At 42.0% G+C, this 18,758-nt stretch overlaps 1 protein-coding gene across 2 annotated transcripts in view; it reads left to right on the top strand.

The window, feature by feature from the left end:
* Positions 1-18,758, top strand: part of foxn2a (forkhead box N2a) — a 33,800-nt gene that overhangs the window by 2,377 nt on the left and 12,665 nt on the right. The gene's annotated exons all lie outside the window — the stretch shown is intronic.

Here is an 18,758-nt window from a genome sequence, read left to right as displayed (position 1 = left end):
AGGGGGGGGGGGGGGGGGGGGCTAGTATAGTATACTTCAATTAAGTATAGTGGAGTACTAGAGTTTTAAGTACTAGTGATACAACACGAGGGCTGGACTGGAGCAAAACTAACCTACATTATGTGAAATATCTAAAGGAATGACAGACTTTGTTGTATACTTTACTTTGAATGATGGGATTAACTTTAAGACTGACTGTTTCAGAGTATTACTTGATCTCTGATATAATCAGAGATGACAACGGTCAGAAAAGTCTGAACACAGCCCAGGGTTATGGCTGCACGGGACTACTTTCCAAATTAGACCTATACAGATTAGATTAGATGATATCATCAGATTCATGGCCACATACTGTATTTACCTTACCAGTTCATGGCAGTTTTCCATGTTTTTCCCCCCATGATGAGATATTTGGTATTTGTTCATGTCAATTCAAGTGTGGAAGTGGTTTCCTCTCTAGGTCGTCCTCCAGTGCATCAGAAAATACATTTTCATAGTGCTACTAAATTCAATCATGATTCATAAGCCATAAGGTGGCAAAGTTCATCGTGTCACTTTTTCCTTCTTAAAATCGTTCACATGTGCTGTGGGTGCTGTACCTAGTGCATAAAAAGTGTTCAATGAGGACAACATACTGTAGAACCCACATGTCAAAATGGTGTGGTGTTGCCCTTTAAACTGCCTTATCATAGAATTCTGTACTCTGACCCAGAGCAAATGAAAGGTTAGCTTACCCTACACTACAGTATATCCTCAAAGCAGAAGTGCGTCTGTGTTTCTGTGGATTTAACTTCATTAGGGAATCTGGACCAAAGTATTGTACAGCTATGTATTAAAGTTCGCTATGGCAATGTCTTTATGGCTTATTCCTTTAGTATCATTGTAATAGAAATATCCCAACAGTTTTAATCGGTATGTTAAATAGAAGAACCCCTACTTGTACATTATAAACATCTGAAAGTGTTAAACTTATGATACATTACATGTGACTGTCTGCCGTTTTATCACTTTAGAGATGGACTGGGAAAAACATGTATGGAGTCTGGACATTGGCAGCACCATGTACTGTACATGCACAATACGGGTCTAATTTCTGCCATTGACACGTACTATATGATTCGCATAGAAGGATGGTCATTTTGACATGCATTGCTGCAAAATCTTTAAAGGAAAATTATTTTTTTGGAAAATGAAATGTTTGTCTGATAGGTCAGGTTTAGAGAGACAGGAATTCAAGGGCAGGTAGAGGGGACAGACGTGAGGCCAGACAGGGGCCAGATTCCATCTGGGTCCTTGCGCTTACAAGGAGCAATATGTCGTCCACGCACCCACAGGCCACCAGGCACTTCCCTCATAATCTGAACATACTTCTTGATGGTTGTCATGACTTACAAGTTTGCCTCATGCGTGCCATATGTTGAGCTGTTTATGCTTCGTTGTATTACAGTTATATATTTGATTACATTCAAGATTCACACCTCCATCACTCAGCATAGCATAAGATGTGGGAAATGTACTGTATGTATACATCCTAACTATCACTGGAGCCTTGCAAGTGAGTTTATGACGGGAGGATGCAATGCAATAGTTATCTATTGGGGACAATAATGCTGACCTATAATTGATTATAAATGATTGCATTAAAACTGGAGAAGAGCATAATTATGGAATTATGGTGTTCAGGAAAGTATAGACTTTATACCAAATGACATTATCCCATGGTGAGAGTGGCATTGACATGTAATCTATGAACCATTGAAATACTGTCTAGTAAGTGTCGTTGACCGGCCAGGGTCCTCTATGAGTCTATGGCCTGGCCTCTATAGCCTTGGGGTCCCCCACCCCCTCTACACCATATATCTTCGCCAATAGTGGCTGATCTACGAATTCGCAACGCGTGATCCATTTGGAATTTGTAGATCTGCTATTTTTGCAGGATGTTGGCCAAATGTTCGGCAATTATGACATGCCCAGAATAAGGAGGACACTAGGTAGTTGCGAACGCAGTGAGCACTTACTATGAGACCTAGCAGATCATGTCTGTCTGTGTGTCTGTGTGTCTGTGTGTCTGTCTGTCTGTCTGTCTGTCCTGCTATCCAAATATGGAGTGTGTTGCATCAGCAATCACTCAGCTCCAAGGGGCCAGGTCCACTCAGCTCCATATATGGGCACAAAAGGGGCCAGGTCCACATATACAGTAACAGCGTGACAGACACACAGACAGACAGACAGACAGACATGATCTGCAGGGTCTCAGCTGCGTTCGCTTCCCGCGTTTGCGCGTCTTACTGGTAGTTAAGGAAGTGAAAAACAAAGTTTCTTCCCCTTATTTATTATTCTGTAGACATGGTTTAGTTTGGGTGGTTGGTTGGTTTTACTCAAGCCTTCATTGTTTTGGCTATTGTATAATCCCCCCCCTGCCCGCTGTCCGCTGCTGTCCTAGTCTCAAATTGACCGATCAAACTTTCAATCAAGACTGGTGCTCTGACTACTGAGCTATCTGATCTTTGTGTGGCATTGACTGCCTCTTACGGCCATCACGCGATTTCGTGATGGTTTATTTGAATGACTGCAGCTCTGCCAGCTGTGCACATTTTTCATCGCCTGTTCACATCCCTGTCCCTTTTTTATGCCCTGACCAACCCACCAGAAGAAGGGACATCCCCTGGAGTCACCGCCTTCCGTTGTCTTGGTTACGTGTGAGTGTGACACTAATCAAATGTAGGTGGTAGCCGTGAATTTGGGTTGCAAATGCATATCTCTCCTCTTGGCACCCTGCCCCCTGCCCCAACCTTGGACCTCCAATAATAAACAAACATTTTACATGAGTGTTCCTCACCCTAGAGATTTTTAATTTCTTGACTTGGTTCACCAGTACAATCAGCATATTAGATGTGCTTTTGGTGGTGACTGCTGAACACCCCCCCCCCTGCGTATTCCGTGTGTATCTATCTACAGGAGATTGGGCAGTGAGTGTTCCTGTTTACGCGCCTCAGTGTCTACTGTTATTTATTGTTTAACATTACTTCAGTGGCTATGTGTCCATCAGAAACCCCTTTCCCTTGCTTTTAACCCCCCCCCCCCTGTACTGTTGCTCTGCCTGTCTGATTCTCCAGGCGTGGACACAAGACACAGACCCCATTAGAGCCTGCCTCTTTGAAAGCAATGCTAATGTGACCGTTTACTTGATTGAGAGAGGGAATCACGGCTGTGTCCTCCGTCACAATGGGCCTTTGTTCTTGTCACTCGTGGCTGAATTAACCAGGTTTATTTAATTGAGATGGTAGTGCGACAATGAGCCTGTTTGTTTTAACCACTCAATCCCTATTAAAACAAATACAAATACAATTCTGTAACATCTTAACGTCAAGTGGTTAAGAGATTGTTAGTTTTTTTTTTTAAATCAAAGATGGCAACATGTTGGTTAGACAACATAACTTTGACTTGTATTTTTTGCCATATATATATATATATATATATATATATATATATATATAATTATTTTTTGCCACAGGACATACAAACCATATCAGATTTTGAGATTATATTTCACTAAGGTGTTAGACACTAAGGTGTCACTAAGGTGTAAAATAGTGAGTGCACATGGACTTTAGTCTCGAGTTGTCTGGAGAGTTTCCTGTAAAATGTTTGGCAAATTGAGCTGTTTGTAAAACAAACGTAAAAGTAAGCCTATCTGAACAGATTGCAGGTTTGATTTGTATGTGGGGGTTGTTCAGTGTTTTCTCATAATTTTTCTAACATCATACCTGAAGCAAAAGTAGTACTGGCAGTGGCAATGACAGCGTAAAAACATACACCTTTAAATTATGGTCTGCACCAGGTTCCGCCAATAAGCAAGTACACACACGCAGCGCTGATTACTAGAGCATGTTAAGAGACCTGGGCTATTTCTAATTGTACAGTCGTCGGACCCCTACCATCAGACCACTTTGTTGACTTGTGAACCTATAGCCTACCACTCCAGGTATATAGCATAAATTATATATATTTTTTGTGCAGCATGTCAGAACTCTACTTCAAGAGTATTGAGTACTTAAAGTAACCCCACAAACTGAATTGACTGGTGTCCTCAGGGCTCTATACCACAGGCTCCCTCCTTTTGTCCATCTACTGTATACATTCTACACCAAATCTCTTCACTGAAATTAGCTGATCTACCAACTCACAACGCGTCGAGTTGAGGGCTGGTAGATAACAGTAGGCTATTTTTCGCCAAATGATCACCCCAGAATAGGGATGCTAGGGTTCATGTGGTTTAACTGGAGCATGATGCTGGTGTTGCAAATGCTTGTCTGGTTATGATGGGCACAATCAGTGGTGGAAATGGAAAGTAATTAAGTGCATTTACTCAAGTACTGTACTTAAGTACAAATGTGAAGTATTTGTACTTATAGTATAGTATTTTAGTATACAAATAGTTATTCCAATTTCCAATACTTGTACTACATTTATTTGAAAACTTTAGTTACTTTGTAGATTTTGATTATTATTACCAAAACACAAATGCATTAACCACAGCGCTATGTACATTTCTGCCATGTGAAAATAGCCGATCTACAAGCTCTCAATCCGTCGCATCCGTCATTAAACATTTGAAAACTTGAAATGAGACATTCTTCACAATGAGTACTTCTATTTTTGGTACTATAAGTAAATTCGGATGCCAATACTTTTGTACTTTTACTCAAGTTAAGTACATTTTGAATACCGGACTTTTAATTGTAACAGAGTATTTCTATATTGCAGCATTTTTCCACCACTGGGTACAATAAAATGCTTGCTTGATGATGCATGCTCTGTGCCAGCAGGATTTCACTCAATACTGTGCCTCTGTGATTATTCTGACCATTCATTGATTTCCTTGTCGGCATTTGCTTACTAATCAATTTACAGTTGTAATGTTATGGTGGAGGACAGTAATTATGAAACCGGCTGTCATTTCATTTACTTTTTTTCAACTTACTCTTACCAATCGACTTACAAATGTGCAAACTCCCACAACAGTGGAACTACTTTGACAAATCAAATGCAACACTAAAATATCACTCCCCTCAATAATAACTATTATTTTTTTAACCTTTCAATTTATTTACGTCAACGTTGAGATGTTTATTTTGGGTATTGAACGTATGAGGCTCGTGCTAATGTCGGCCATGTTTAATTTTGGTGTGTGTTTGCACTCTGGACTCTTAACCACATGACCCCAAGAGATAAGCTTTCACTGTTGGCTGGCGTCTGACTTGTACTTTGGAAGGCCTTCACCCTTTTTGACATTCGTGTGTGTGTGTGTGTGTGTGTGTGTGTGTGTGTGTGTGTTCATAAGGTGAACTAATGTCTGACTAACCACATTATCAGCGCGTCGCCTTGCATTGCTTTGTGGTCATTCGACACATTTCTGCATTTTCATGTAAAAACTGAAGTCGGCAGTATGTGTACATGGGTAATTTTAATTTACATAACAGGGCTAATTGGTTAATTCACCCACAGATAAATTAACAAAAATATTAAAGAAAATAATCGTTCCCGAGTGTTGTTGTAGTCGACTAGGGTAGACTAACTAAAAGTTTGAAAATGGGTGGATTTGTAGGCTCTAAGACCTAAAGTACACAATAAAATAAAATCCCCTGTTACTCTGTAACAATTTGTATGTAACTAATTTACTTACATAATGTAGATAAAGTGTGTACATAAACTACATATGTAACCATATGGACCCTTATGGGCCCATTTGGTTACATATTTACACTCTTAAGAGTTAAATATCTGTGTAAAATTGAGCATTTTGTCACCATGTACTCGCGTGGACGGTCAACCATACTGTATCAGTACACGAGCAGGCCCAACTCTCTGTCTGTGTGTGACAATTTGTTTGCTGAAAATGAACTTCCTGAACAGGCAGGAGGTGTTTCCTTCCCTCTGTTTAATACTGTGAGGCGAATACTGAGTACTTTTGAAACTTTACTTGAGCAAAAACAACTGCTCCTTTGTACGAGAAGAATGCAGGGCCAATTGTATTTGGCTTTGTGCGAGCTTGAGCTCTTGTTTGCTTTCACCTCAGGGACAAGAGTAGATCCATTCTTACTGTGATGTAGTCTTATTTAATTTAATAAACATACCATGTAGTGTAACAATGCCCCTAGTAGTGACATGCAGGAATATTCTATTCTGTTTGTTGTTGTTGTTGTGTGTGTGTGTGTGTGTGTGTGTGTGTGTGGTGTGTGTGGTGTGTGTGTGTGTGCAGAGAGTTTGACCTAGTCTTGAAACTGGATCAGACTCCTCAAAGAAGACCTTCACTTGGCGAACTCTAGTTCTCACACATTCACTTGCACTTGAACACACACACACACACACACACACACACACACACACACACACACACACACACACACACACACACAGTAGTACAGTTTGTATTACTAGTATACTTGACAGGACATCAGTGTTTTAAGACAGCTTTTTATGAATGCCATTTCTATTCATTTCTATTTATTGTTTTTGCCATTTTAAAGCCAAAAATAGCTGATCTGCAAGCTCACATCTCATCACACTCACAGCATATATTATATAATATATTTTTGTGGTGCGCAATGTCGACATGCACCTAGGTATAAATCAGGTAGAACTCTAACTGCAATCCTTAAGCTGTACTTAATATGCCTAATCCTAACCATAACCCTTGAATCCTTTTCTAATTTAACATAAAAACAAGCATTTCTCTTGTGACCAGGAAAATGCACACACTCACTAAAGACGAAAGTAGCTGTAGCCAGACTGTAGGCTTGTAGCCTAAATATCGGTTAGGGTTTCAAATAACAACCCTTGCCATGGGATTCTGAGACACACCTTTGTGTATCTATTACATAGGTGTAACTTGGTTTGTTTCAACTGGTTCAGCTCTTGGAAAGAGGGTGTGGTATACACCTGTGCGAGGCTGTGTCATTCAGACCAGCTCCGTAGCCGGTTCAGGAGTATTTGGCTGAGCTCTCTCTGTCTTGTCCTGTTATTGACTGGAGCGTATTCTAGTGGAATCTTTGGTAGTTGTAAGGTACAAGTTATGTCTCGGTGATATGACTTCAAATCAGTGCTATTTCTTAGAGTAAAGTAGAGATGCTCTGATCAATCGACCACCGATCGGTGATCAGCAATTTATCCTATCTGGAGAAACCAATCTTTTATACAATTTTTAAGTGTTATAAAAGTCAGATATATAGTATAATATCATTTTGTATCTTTGTGACAGGCCTAAACATTCTCCCCTTCCTCCCCACACACACAGGAACAGTTTTGATGTGGGTTTTTACATGTTATAATTTTGGAAATATTCAAACTTTCCCCAGTATCGGCTGATCATGAGAAAAACAATCTGTGATCGGGATCAAAGTGCAATGCAATACTATGAGCTTCTAGACCGGCCATTTTTGTTATGTTTGCGTGATGCAAATAGTTCTTCAGACACACTCAAATAAATTGAGAAAGGACGCAATCATGTCTCCCACTGGGGGTCCTGGGATGCAATACTGTACTCAGTACTGTACTCTAACGTCGTTGAAGTGGGACACATAAAATGTCCCTGGGACCCATCTAAAAGACCACTCCTGGGTCCTGGGACCCATTACATTGAAAACCTATTTTCATCACTTGACACATTGTACAACAAAGTATATTACAAGTTGGTTAGAGGCTCTAAATGTCGTTTCGGCTATGTTCTTTTTGGTTAATTGCCCAGCTGTAAGTACAGGTGAGCATGCAGGATGAGTTCTGGCCCTGTGAAGTGGTATCATGATATCCGGCTTGGCCCTGGCCCCTCCCAGAGCTTCTCTTTGTCAGACAGGTTTGCGGAGAATGGGAGTAGACTGCTGGCCTCAGCGTTTTTGAGAGTACGTATTGATCTCCCCACATTAGGCTCTCTCTTCATGCACAGACATGAGTACAATTGCTTCCCTTAACAGCATTCGCTGCCCTGGCAACTGAGTACTGATTGTGAGATTGGCCCCTGGTATGCTGTCTCTTACATCACCATCTCCCGCACAAAACGTCTCAATCCGAACTCGTCATTTTGTTGCCGGTGATCTCGTCTCTCGCCTCAGTTCTTCACAGTTCTGTGTCAATATTTGACATGGAATACCAGAATTTGCCATGAAAGGGTGTCCAATAATTGTCTTTGTGTTTTTTTTTGTTCAATAGGCTAAGTGCTTAACGGCATAAAGGAGCTGTTTGAAGGGGGGGGGGGGGGAGTGCCTTGGCACCTGCTGTTGGCGTCTGCCTGTTTGCACATGAATGTGATTGGACCAGCAGTGCACTGGACTGTTTGATTGGACCAGCAGTGCACCGGACTGTTTTAACTTGCAGATGAGCCACTGGGTCAGTATCAGTGCAGCTTTGGTGTATTTTCAAGGATGAGCTGCAGTCAACAGGCTAGTTGAGCTCATTAGCTCCGTTCTCTCTCCTCCACCCTGCACAGCCTAGTGCTCTATTACACACAGCCACCCCTCTCTCTTTGATGCCTTTTGATAAGAGCAGTGATAAGGGCGATAATCATAACAGCGAATGGTAATTGGCTCACCGTAATCGCATTAAAACACTTCCTGTGCTTGGAGGGACTTTTTTTGTGTGTGAGCCTCACTAGCTTCCCTTTGTTGATATTTAAATAGCAGCGTTCTAGAGCAGCACTTAGAAGTGGATAAGTGCTCTCCAGCACCCCAGGGCCCAGATGAGAGGTCATAGGGTGCACTGATGGGCAAAAAAAACCTTATGGTTCCTTGAGGCTAATCGCAGGTCTCATATGTTGCTTTCCCGCTGCATAGTGCCGGTTCAACTCAACTCATTTGTACTGGGCAATAGTTCCGGATCGTATACTGGTACCTGTCGAGGTTCCACGAGAGCTAAGACATGATATTAAGACATTTGGTCTTTCGCCGTAGTCTGAAAAGCCCCCTGTTCAGACTTCATCTTAGCCCGTAGCACTTAATTGTCCTAGCCTCGGCGACCTTACAGGCATATGCAAAGGCTCAATTTATGTAATTTAGATAGCATTTTATGCAGACATAGCACTCTATAGTGTAATACTCATAGCTTTAAGGTCCCTGCGGTGCACACTGCTGCGTTTTTCTGATTTGTACCAGCGTTTTTCCGCCGGTTTCCCGAAAACCGCGTCCAGTCTGCAAGGACCTTTACTGTACAGTTTTTGTAATGTTAGACAGATGCTAGGTTCTTAGCTTCCTTATGATTCTTGATGACTATTTGTATGTATTTGATGCTTACTGTAAATCGCTCTGGATTAAGAGCGTCTGCTAAATGCCTAAATTGTAAAATTGAGAGAACCATCACTAGTACAGGGATTGTTTTATTGCGTCATGACGGACTTTCCTATAACCGCATGGAAACCTCTGAATACTGTTGTTAACAAACTTTCAAACTAGTGAATCAATACTGAGCTATTAACCACTTAAAAGCCTATAAACATTTTAACCGGGGTCCCCTGTGAGTCTGTACTTGGCCCTAGCCTTTTCCCTTCTACAGCAAATCTGCAACTCATTGATTGTGAGCATGTAGGTCGACTATGTTCGCCCCGATTAGGGACGCTAGCTAGGGTTCATGCGGTTATGCCCAAAAATACGTCAGCCAGGGTGAAAGTAGTTAAACTACAAGGAATGAGTGTGTCTTTTGGCTGCCCATGTTGTGCTGAAAGCATCTAGGGTTGCGCGTTCCACACCTCCACAGGGAGTGTAGTGCCCAGACTTGAGTCGGTTGGACCCACGGTTGTCCAGAACCGCCACAAAAGGCCTCTCTCTGCTCAGGCTCTGGACAGAGGCCCTAGATCTCCATATATGGAGCTGTTCTGACATCACAATATGTTCTGACATCTGCATATTTGGGCATGCCCCTGACAAATAACTCCATATATGGGCATAAAGGGACACATAACTGGGTGGGGTATTTCCAACTTGCATCGTTCCAAGTAGGCCATTGCCCAACAGGCACCACTCTAGTCCAATTAAAGGCCCAAAGATATAAGTAAAAAAGTTTAAATGCGGTATGGAGATAGAAGGCTTCAGTGAGACGGCAGCGATAGGGTTAGGGAATGGAGGAGGGGGAAGGTATTCACAGTATGCTCTTGTGACAGAACGTTAGCCACACCTGTCAAATTCAGACCTGCTGCACAATCAGGGTTATTTTTTTATTTTTTTTGCCAAACCTGTGATGGTTCTGTAATTCTTCATTGACCTAATTGCTCACGATGGATATAAACACAGGATCAACGTTACATTTAAAATTTCCTTTTTATATCTCTATATATGTTTTTTGGTAGACTCTTCTAACTGCAGCAGTTGATATTTGATCTACAGTCAATGGTGGAAAGTAACATTTACTTTTTTTTAAGTACTGTACTTAAGTACAATTTTGACGTATTTGTACTTTCTTGAGTATGTCAAACTTTCAGTACTTTTACCTCTACCCCACTACATTTCAGAGGAAAATATTGTACTTTTACTCCACTACAATTATTTGACTACTTCAGCTACTATTTACTTTGTAGATTTTTATTATTATTACAAAACATACATTAATCACTTCAGCCCTACAGTACATTTGACGCATTGTGTGAGCTTGTAGATCAGCTATTTTCAAAAGATTTTTTGAAAACATGAAATGGGACTTTCGGTGTAATTAGTACGGTACTTTCTACTTTTGGTACTTTTAAGTACCTTTTGATGCCAATAGTTTTGTACTTTTACTCGAGTCCATTTTGAATACGGGACTTTTACTTGTAACGGAGTAGTTCTACATTCTAGTATTGGTATTTTACTTTAAGTAAAACATTTGAATACTTTTCCCACCACTGCCTACAGACAGTGAACTGAAAATGCCAGTACCCAGACTAGTGCAGTGCTTCTCATACATGATGTCATATACTACGCTATGAAAATACCCCTAAAATACAGTTTATGTCACGAGGAAAACGTATCTATCCGTTTCCACTATATGACAAATTGAAAATTCATGTATGCTTTATCCGTTTTAACCACTTGAACCCCAGGGTCTATTCACTGGGAAACATGAGCCAAAAATAGCAGATCTGCAAGCTCACAAGACACGTTGTGGGCTTGTAGATCAGCTATTGCTGGCAACATATGGAAAAAGAACTCACCAAGTACGAGTGCATTGCAATTTGGGTCTATTTTTAAGGTATAAGCTTTTAACACTGAGCATGCGCATCAGTTCATGGATTGAAAAACTAACAACTTCCGAAAGTGAGGTTACCATAGAAACGACAACAAAACACGATGGCAGCTGTATACAGTCATAGACACTGTCTTGTGAGCAAATCTAGTGAGCAAATTTAAGACGATCTCTTCAAAATAAGAATACCCTCTAGAGTATTGAAAAAAAGTTTCATTTGCACATTAAAACTACAAATTAAGCATTTAAATGATGCTATAAGACACACATTATGTTTCTGTGTAAAAATAAGTAATTTAATAATAATAATAATAATAAAGTTCTGTCTTTCTGCACGCCTTGTTTGTTTTGTTTTTAGTACTACCGGGTTACGTGGGGGAATTTATTGGTAAACCAGCTCACTGGCCTGGGATGCTTGTTGGAGTCAAAAATGATCGTTTTGGGTTGTATGTGTGGACACAGATATCTTTGTCATATGGGCAGGGTTTTTTTCTAAAACGGAGGACGAAAATATCAGTTTTGCAAAAAATCCAGTACGTATAGCCTGGGCCTTAATGTTTGTCTTTAGTTCAATGTTTGTTTTAAAAACGCCATCGTCATCTTGTCCCTAACACAAACATTAAATGCCATTAATAATAAAGAGAATTTAATGTTTGTTTTCTCACCGTTTGTTTTACATCACCTAATCAATCGAGTTAGACTTTAATATATTAGCGCTCCTCACTTCACATGGGTGTCCCAAAAAGTTTTTGGCCGTGCACCCCCTGTTACCTCCTGACCTAGCTAGCTAACCCCCCCCCCCCCCCCCCCCCAACACTCAGTCTCGTTGTATTTGGCCGAAAATTATACATTTTAAAATATGACTATGGCAAATAATCACAGAATGTCACTGCACTGAGAGACATGCAGCTGCTGTACAGCTCTATACATCTCCTTACAACGGTGTTTACCGGATTTGGGTAACTTTTAGAAACACTGGGCTAGGGGCAGCTTTGTCTATTATACCCGAAAACACAATGTGAGCTTGTAGATCGGCTATTGGCATTTTTTTTTCATGTAGGTGGTTAACGGTTATTCTTCTATTAGTTAATTGAACTCTGAGTGAAATAGTAGTTGGCTGTGTGTGTGTGTGTGTGTGTGTGTGTGTGTGTGTGTGTGTGTGTGTGTGTCCATCCACGTGTCCACGAATGAATGAATCTGGATGATGTAACTCAAAAAGGAAATGTGTTTGGATGGATGTTGCGTGCAGAGTGGAGCTTAGCTGTAAGACACACTGGACTCCTTGACTTCTCTGATTGCTCTACTTTGCAGAGAGTTCATCCTCAGTCATTTTAGACTGAGGATGACTTGCATGCTTATAGCCATTCAGTCTCTCTTTTTACACACTTGCTCTGCCTTGCTTTATGTCTGTCTGTCTGTCTGTCTGTCTGTCTGTCTCTCTCTGCCTGTCTCTTCCGTTTCCTTATTGTTCTTTTTCCCATGGTCTTGCTTCCTCCTCTCCCCTGCATCCCCTCCCTGTGTTTCTGCTGTTCCTCTCAGTCTGGTCTTGACCGTTCCCCTCAGGCCTTCTGTGTACTTTTTGTTGTTGCTGTTGTGCTGACAGCCTTAGACCCCCCCCCCCCAATTCCCTCTGAATTGAAGAATTGAAATGTTGTCTGTGGCCGCTCTATACGTTTATCACCTCACGGCGACTGCGAATGGAGCAGAGGTTTTGTTAATGGACTACTAGGGCATCCATCCTATTACCCCTCCCTTCCCTTCCTCGCTGGTTAGCGAGCAGCGCACAACTCCCTCTCCTGTCTCACGCATCTTGTAAACGCAATTCAGAGCTTGACCCAATTCCTGTCTTACAGCAGCAGTGAAAGGATATGCACCCCCCTCCCCCCCACCCATAACCCCCCAACCTTTATTCAAGTCTCAAGATACAGTACCTCATTGTTTCTCAACGTCAGGTCCGGGGACCACCCAATAGTCCAGATGGGGTCCTTAACAGATCTGTAACTCTGAACGTGTACACGCTTCTGTACACGCCCAGAGTTAAATGAGCTCTGGGGATTTGACAGTATGGATTGTGTGACAACCCAGAGATGAAAGATTGGGGGGAATCATTGAATTTTGTTTTGAATGTTTGGGAATGTTTTTTTCTTTTTTTTGTAATAACTGAATGATCGAATTGCCGTCTGATTAACCACTCATCCCTGTATTATACTTTGTTGTACAATGGTGGCGTTAGGGGCGGCAGTGGCTCAGGGGTAGAGTGACCGCATGGCAACCGCAAGGTTCCCAGTTCGAACCCGGGATCCCCCATAGTTAGTGTAGAAGTGTCCTTGAGCAAGACTCTGAACCCCTAATTTCTCCCCATGTGCAGGTTGGTGCCTTGCATGGTTTCTGCCACCATCTGTGTGTGTGTGTGTGTGTGTGTGTGTGTGTGTGTGTGTGTGTGTGTGTGTGTGTGTGTGTGTGTGTGTGTGTGTGTGTGTGTGTGTGTGTGTGTGTGTGTGAATGGGTGAATGTAATGCACAATCTATGTAAAGCTCCCTGAATAAAGGCATTTACCTGCATGTACACAAATAGCCGATCTAGAAGTTCACTCGGCAAGCTTGTAGATTTGCTATGTTTGCTTAAAGAATAAAATAACAGTAGTCGTGAAACTTCAATCGTAATCGAGGCAACAGTTAATAATTGTGTGGTATGGATATATAGTTTCAGTACAGGGTGAGTGCAGACTGCAGAGTGGTCCTTTAGTGGCAGAGCCAGTCAAGATGGATTTCTTATTTCCCCATTACCTCTTTGTTTGGCAGATTTCTGCTCTTAAATGAAGTGACAGCATGGTCGTCATGGTGACATGACAGAGAGCATAGATTAGAGGTTGTTGTGAGCCGAGCGGACAAGCCATCTCTTTGTCCTCTTTGGCCTCATTGACCATGAACCATCACAACCTACCTGTTGTGATCATGATCGGTGATCATCGGTGTATTTTAGACAGTCTATTGGTAAAAAAAAACTAAAGCTCAACCTACCTAATGGGTTATTTATTTTCAAACGAAACTGTGAACCAACCAGGTACAAGATAATGTTTCATATCGAATACTGCAGATTAAGCGCAAAGTTATGCTTTTTGTGTCTATGTTGTCAGTCTTGATTGATGTAAGAAAGCTGGTGTGGTTACACAACATTTTCAAACGGAATTATGGAGCTGAATCCAGTGACGAGGGAGGTTTCTTTGAACAAAACGGTAGTTTAGGATGACTGATTTCAAGTCTGCTTACTCTAAAGGGAAAGGCTTCATTCATTTATTTTACGTCTGGTCTGGTGTACTTACTGATCTCTATGCCAGAAGAATCATCCACAAGGTCTTTTGTTTTTCACACTGGTTTTGAGATAACTGTCTGATGGCATAATAGTATGCAGAGTCGTTCCTAGTCGAGGAAGGCAAGCCAAAACCGCAGGCAAGAACCAGAGGAACTGGAAAATCTTAATTCATATGGCAGACGTTTTGTATTTTACGTCACACTTGGGGGAGGGGTTAATGATGTAAGCACAAAATGGCAGCCATGGTAGTATCATGTTTTGGAAACTGCTAATGCTAAATGTGTTCAGATTGCAAAGGCAACAATAGGGGGCATCCATAAATCACTCATCGGCTCCAATCAACGGCACCATTTAGCCGTGCGCTAAATGGGGGACATGAGAGTTTGCCTTTTAGAATCCCTTGTTTGTCCTGGACGGTGACATTGGTGCAGAGAGGGAGAACAAGAGAAGCCTAGTGCATTCTGTAACACATATTATATAAGGACATTACACATGACCTCACATTCAGTGCTATGCGACCGTGGAAAACATAAACTGGACAGTAACAGTAGGCCATAGCCGTCGCATCATGCTACATAACTGGGTACATTCAACGTTCTGCTGCCGTGTGTGTCTTGAGCTGCGTAACATGTGCATAACAAGTGCGTAAGCCAGGCAGCTGCTGTAGAGGGACGTGTGGTGAAGGGAGCAGGAATACGGTGGTAAAGTATGCCATGCGCTGTGAAGCTGTGCTGCCGCGTTCAGACTGAAAGATGCAAAGATTCACAGCATACTTGTTGACGCTGAACGTCATCAAGTGTGCGTCCGCTTCGCTGAACGTCATCGGAGCTAAAGTTGTAGTTTTGTATCTTTGCATCTGGAAGAAACTTTAACCCAGTCAGCTTTGTATCTTTTGTAGCGGCTACAAACGTCAGATTTGCTTTGTAGCTTCACGTCGCTGGCTTCCATTGAAAATGAAATGAACGGTACACTGTATCTTTGCATCGGCCTGTCTGAATGCAGCGCTACACCCAGTAGACTGAGAGGCTTGGGCAGTGGTGGAAAAAGTACTCAAATGTTGTACTTAAGTAAAAGTATCAATACTGCAATGTAGAACTACTCTGTTACAAGTAGAAGTCCCATATTAAAAATGTACTCAAGGGGGCACGGTGGCACAGTCTGTAGTGCTGTTGCCTCACAGCTAGAAGTTCCTGGTTTCGATTCCCGCTCGGCATGCTGTGGGTGCTGGCGGCGTGTTTCCTCCTCCACGTCATCAGTGCCCATACCCAAGGCGGGGTTGGCGAAAGGGCCTGATGGAAGGGAAACTCCCCCTTTCAGGTGTAAAGGAGCAACTTGGACACTCAGGCATGAAGGAAGCATGAGTTCAAGTCTGTTGCTCTCCCCTTGTCCCCCATATATGCGGACAAGGTTGGCGGAGGGTGTGTAGAGCCCAGGATCACATTACAGTAGATAATTGACAAAGGGGTGAAAAATGGGTTACAAAATCATGGGATAAAAGATATTAAAAAAATATTTTTTTAATTTTTAAATAGCTTGTAGATCGGCTATTTTCAAATGTATCTTCAAAGCATCTAGTAACCTTTAACCTAAGTAAATGTACTTAACTACTTTCCACCACTAGGCACACGTACGGTATCTTTGCATCAGCCTGTCTGACCCAGTAGACTGAGGGGCTTGGGATACGTGATGAGCCACCGGAGACCTGCGTTCCTGTGTGGCTGAAGTTAGTGCCTCAGGTCTAACGCACACGCTGTTGTCGAGTTCTTCCTTTGTTTTCGGGTTTTGAGGTCCTTGAGGGGGTTCCAGGTGGTCCCCAGCTAAATGATGGAGTTGGTAACCAAATGAACCCTTATAGATCTTTAACTCTTGAGAGCGTAAAATGAAACCAAATGGACCCATATGGCTCCACTCCAAACCTCTGCTTTTGATATCTCAAAGGCTCTCTGGTCCTTCATGTATCATGTCATCCCTGCTTCTCGTCAGACTGAATGGAGAAATATATTTATGTTTGATGATAATGTCACAATCTTAACGATTTAAATGTAAAAATTGTGGGGCTAAATCTTTTTTTTCTTTAATTTGTTTGTTCAAAATTGCAGCACTGACAAACTCACAGCATGTTGCATCATTGTGAGCTTATCATCTATTTTCACTGTTTGTTCAACAAATATGTAGGCCGGGTTTAAATGGTTAAGAAAATGCCCCCCCCACCCACCCCCATGTAATTTTCAGAAATATAACCCTGCTTGTATATACTTGGTTACTCTGTAACAGAGATGGTTAACTACCAGTAGTTACCTGTTTATCAATATGCAGCTTTTTAATTTTCTTTCATGCACTATGTACTGAGTACTAAGTGGTTTAGGGGGCGACCCGATAGCCAAGTGGTTAGGTCACGTGCATAATGCCCGACAGTGAGTTCCCTGGTTCTATTCCCATACCATTTTCTACACGACAGCCCCTTACTCTGAATCCATGTTTCCTTTCTCTCTCCACTAGTCTCAAAACATTTTAAAGCATAATTGCACATTGGTAGAGGTAGTTACCTAGCTATTACCTAGTTACCTGTTTCACTGTGCGAGGTGCTGTAAGTCAATGAGGACGGGGAGAATATTTGGAGTTACATTAAATCTACATAACCCAAACCTCTGACAAAGTGTAATTTTGCTCACTGTACACAAAAACGACACTTGACAGTGTTCTTATCTTCACTAACTGTGTATCACTGTGCTTTGGTAAATTGCTGTTCAAGTTTAGTCAATTTGCATAATTATTTAAAAAAAAATCACACCCGTGTGAAGTGAGGGGCGTGAAGTGAATGAAGTGAAGTGAGGCATCGTACATCATCATACATCTCATTCCGGGCCAATCACAATTTGCGTCCTCACCTTCGTCGTCAATGTTTGTGTTTACACAAACACTCAATTGTCCATTCATTGTCGATGGCATTTCATGTTTGTGTAAGACAACATTTGGGTTACACACACACACACACACCAAAATCTGGACATAGAAGGGACTATCGACCCTCAAAAATGTTCTAATAATAATCATTATTTTACAACACAAGTTTCCTCCAAGTGCTTCACAGATCAAAGGGGCATAAACAAAATAAGAAGAATGAAAACAATCAAAAGTAAAGGCCAAACTTTTTTGTATTTATTTTTTTGCTAAATTTGCTAAAAGAAGACATCACGGTACCACTGGTTTAACCACTTGTCGAGCTTGTAGATTTGTCATTTTCACTTTCAGTTTTGTCTATAACGACATACCGAAAATACCTAGGGACGCCAGGTTGAAAGGGGTTAAATAAGTGTGTTGTAAAGGTCATGGGGTGTCTGTTCCAAAGCAGAGAGCATCTTGGGTAGTATCGCTCATAACGTGCCTAACGGGCTCTCGCTATATGGCCGCAGATTAATCCCAGGAGGCTGTTCTGGTGGCTCTTGTCAGAGTATGCAGACCTGTCGGAAATCTTCAATTTCTTATTATACCACTGAATTGCGAGGAGGAGGACAAGGCTGTCCCACAGCCCTCTCTCTTCACACTCTCCTCAGCACTTCATCTGGGCATGTGGCAGGTTGAGTGATCTTATGGCCAGAGAGGGGGGCGTTTTCTTAAGAGCCATCCACTCTGCGAGACTGAGGGCCCCTCCACTCCATTCTCGTAGCAGTGGCCCATGATTTTGCGGGTGGTTTCATGCTCATTTACACTTAACGAGCAGCTGCGTCTGATCAGAAATGAGGTAGGCGTTGAGGAGAGGAGCCTTAAGTCAGCTCAGCCGCTCGAGAGGCTCTCCTCCAAAGGTCCTCGTCGGCTGGAGTCTAGAAGGAGGGAGTGGAGGGGCTCTCGTTCCTCGCCGGGCGTGCGAGTGAGAGGGGCAGTGAGAGAGCGCCAGGTAGAGCCACAGCGTAGTGGTGGTGTTGGTTTTTTTTAATGTTTTTTGGTTGTGGCTTTCGCCTTTATTTTATATTCTTTATGGAGGGACAGACAGTAGGCTGACAGGAAATGGGGAGAGAGATGGGGGGAAGACATGCAGTAAAGGCAGTCGGGATCGGGAGTCGAACCCGCTGCACACTGCCAGACTGGATTACCAGCCAAGGTGTCTGGACCATTGAGCCATGGCCCAGCGTAGTGTTGTTTTTGACAGCAACTTTTGATTTAGTTTTAGACTTTAGCCTTTTGAATAATTTTCATTTGGTTTTAATCACATTTTAGTCAACTGGAATGTTTTTAGTGTTAGTCTA

This window comes from Protomyctophum bolini, assembly GCF_963924005.1.
Source record: "Protomyctophum bolini genome assembly, chromosome: 14".
Lineage (NCBI taxonomy): Eukaryota > Metazoa > Chordata > Actinopteri > Myctophiformes > Myctophidae > Protomyctophum > Protomyctophum bolini.
The sequence above is the reverse complement of the archived record's forward strand: the minus strand, read 5'-3'. Positions and strand labels throughout refer to the sequence as shown.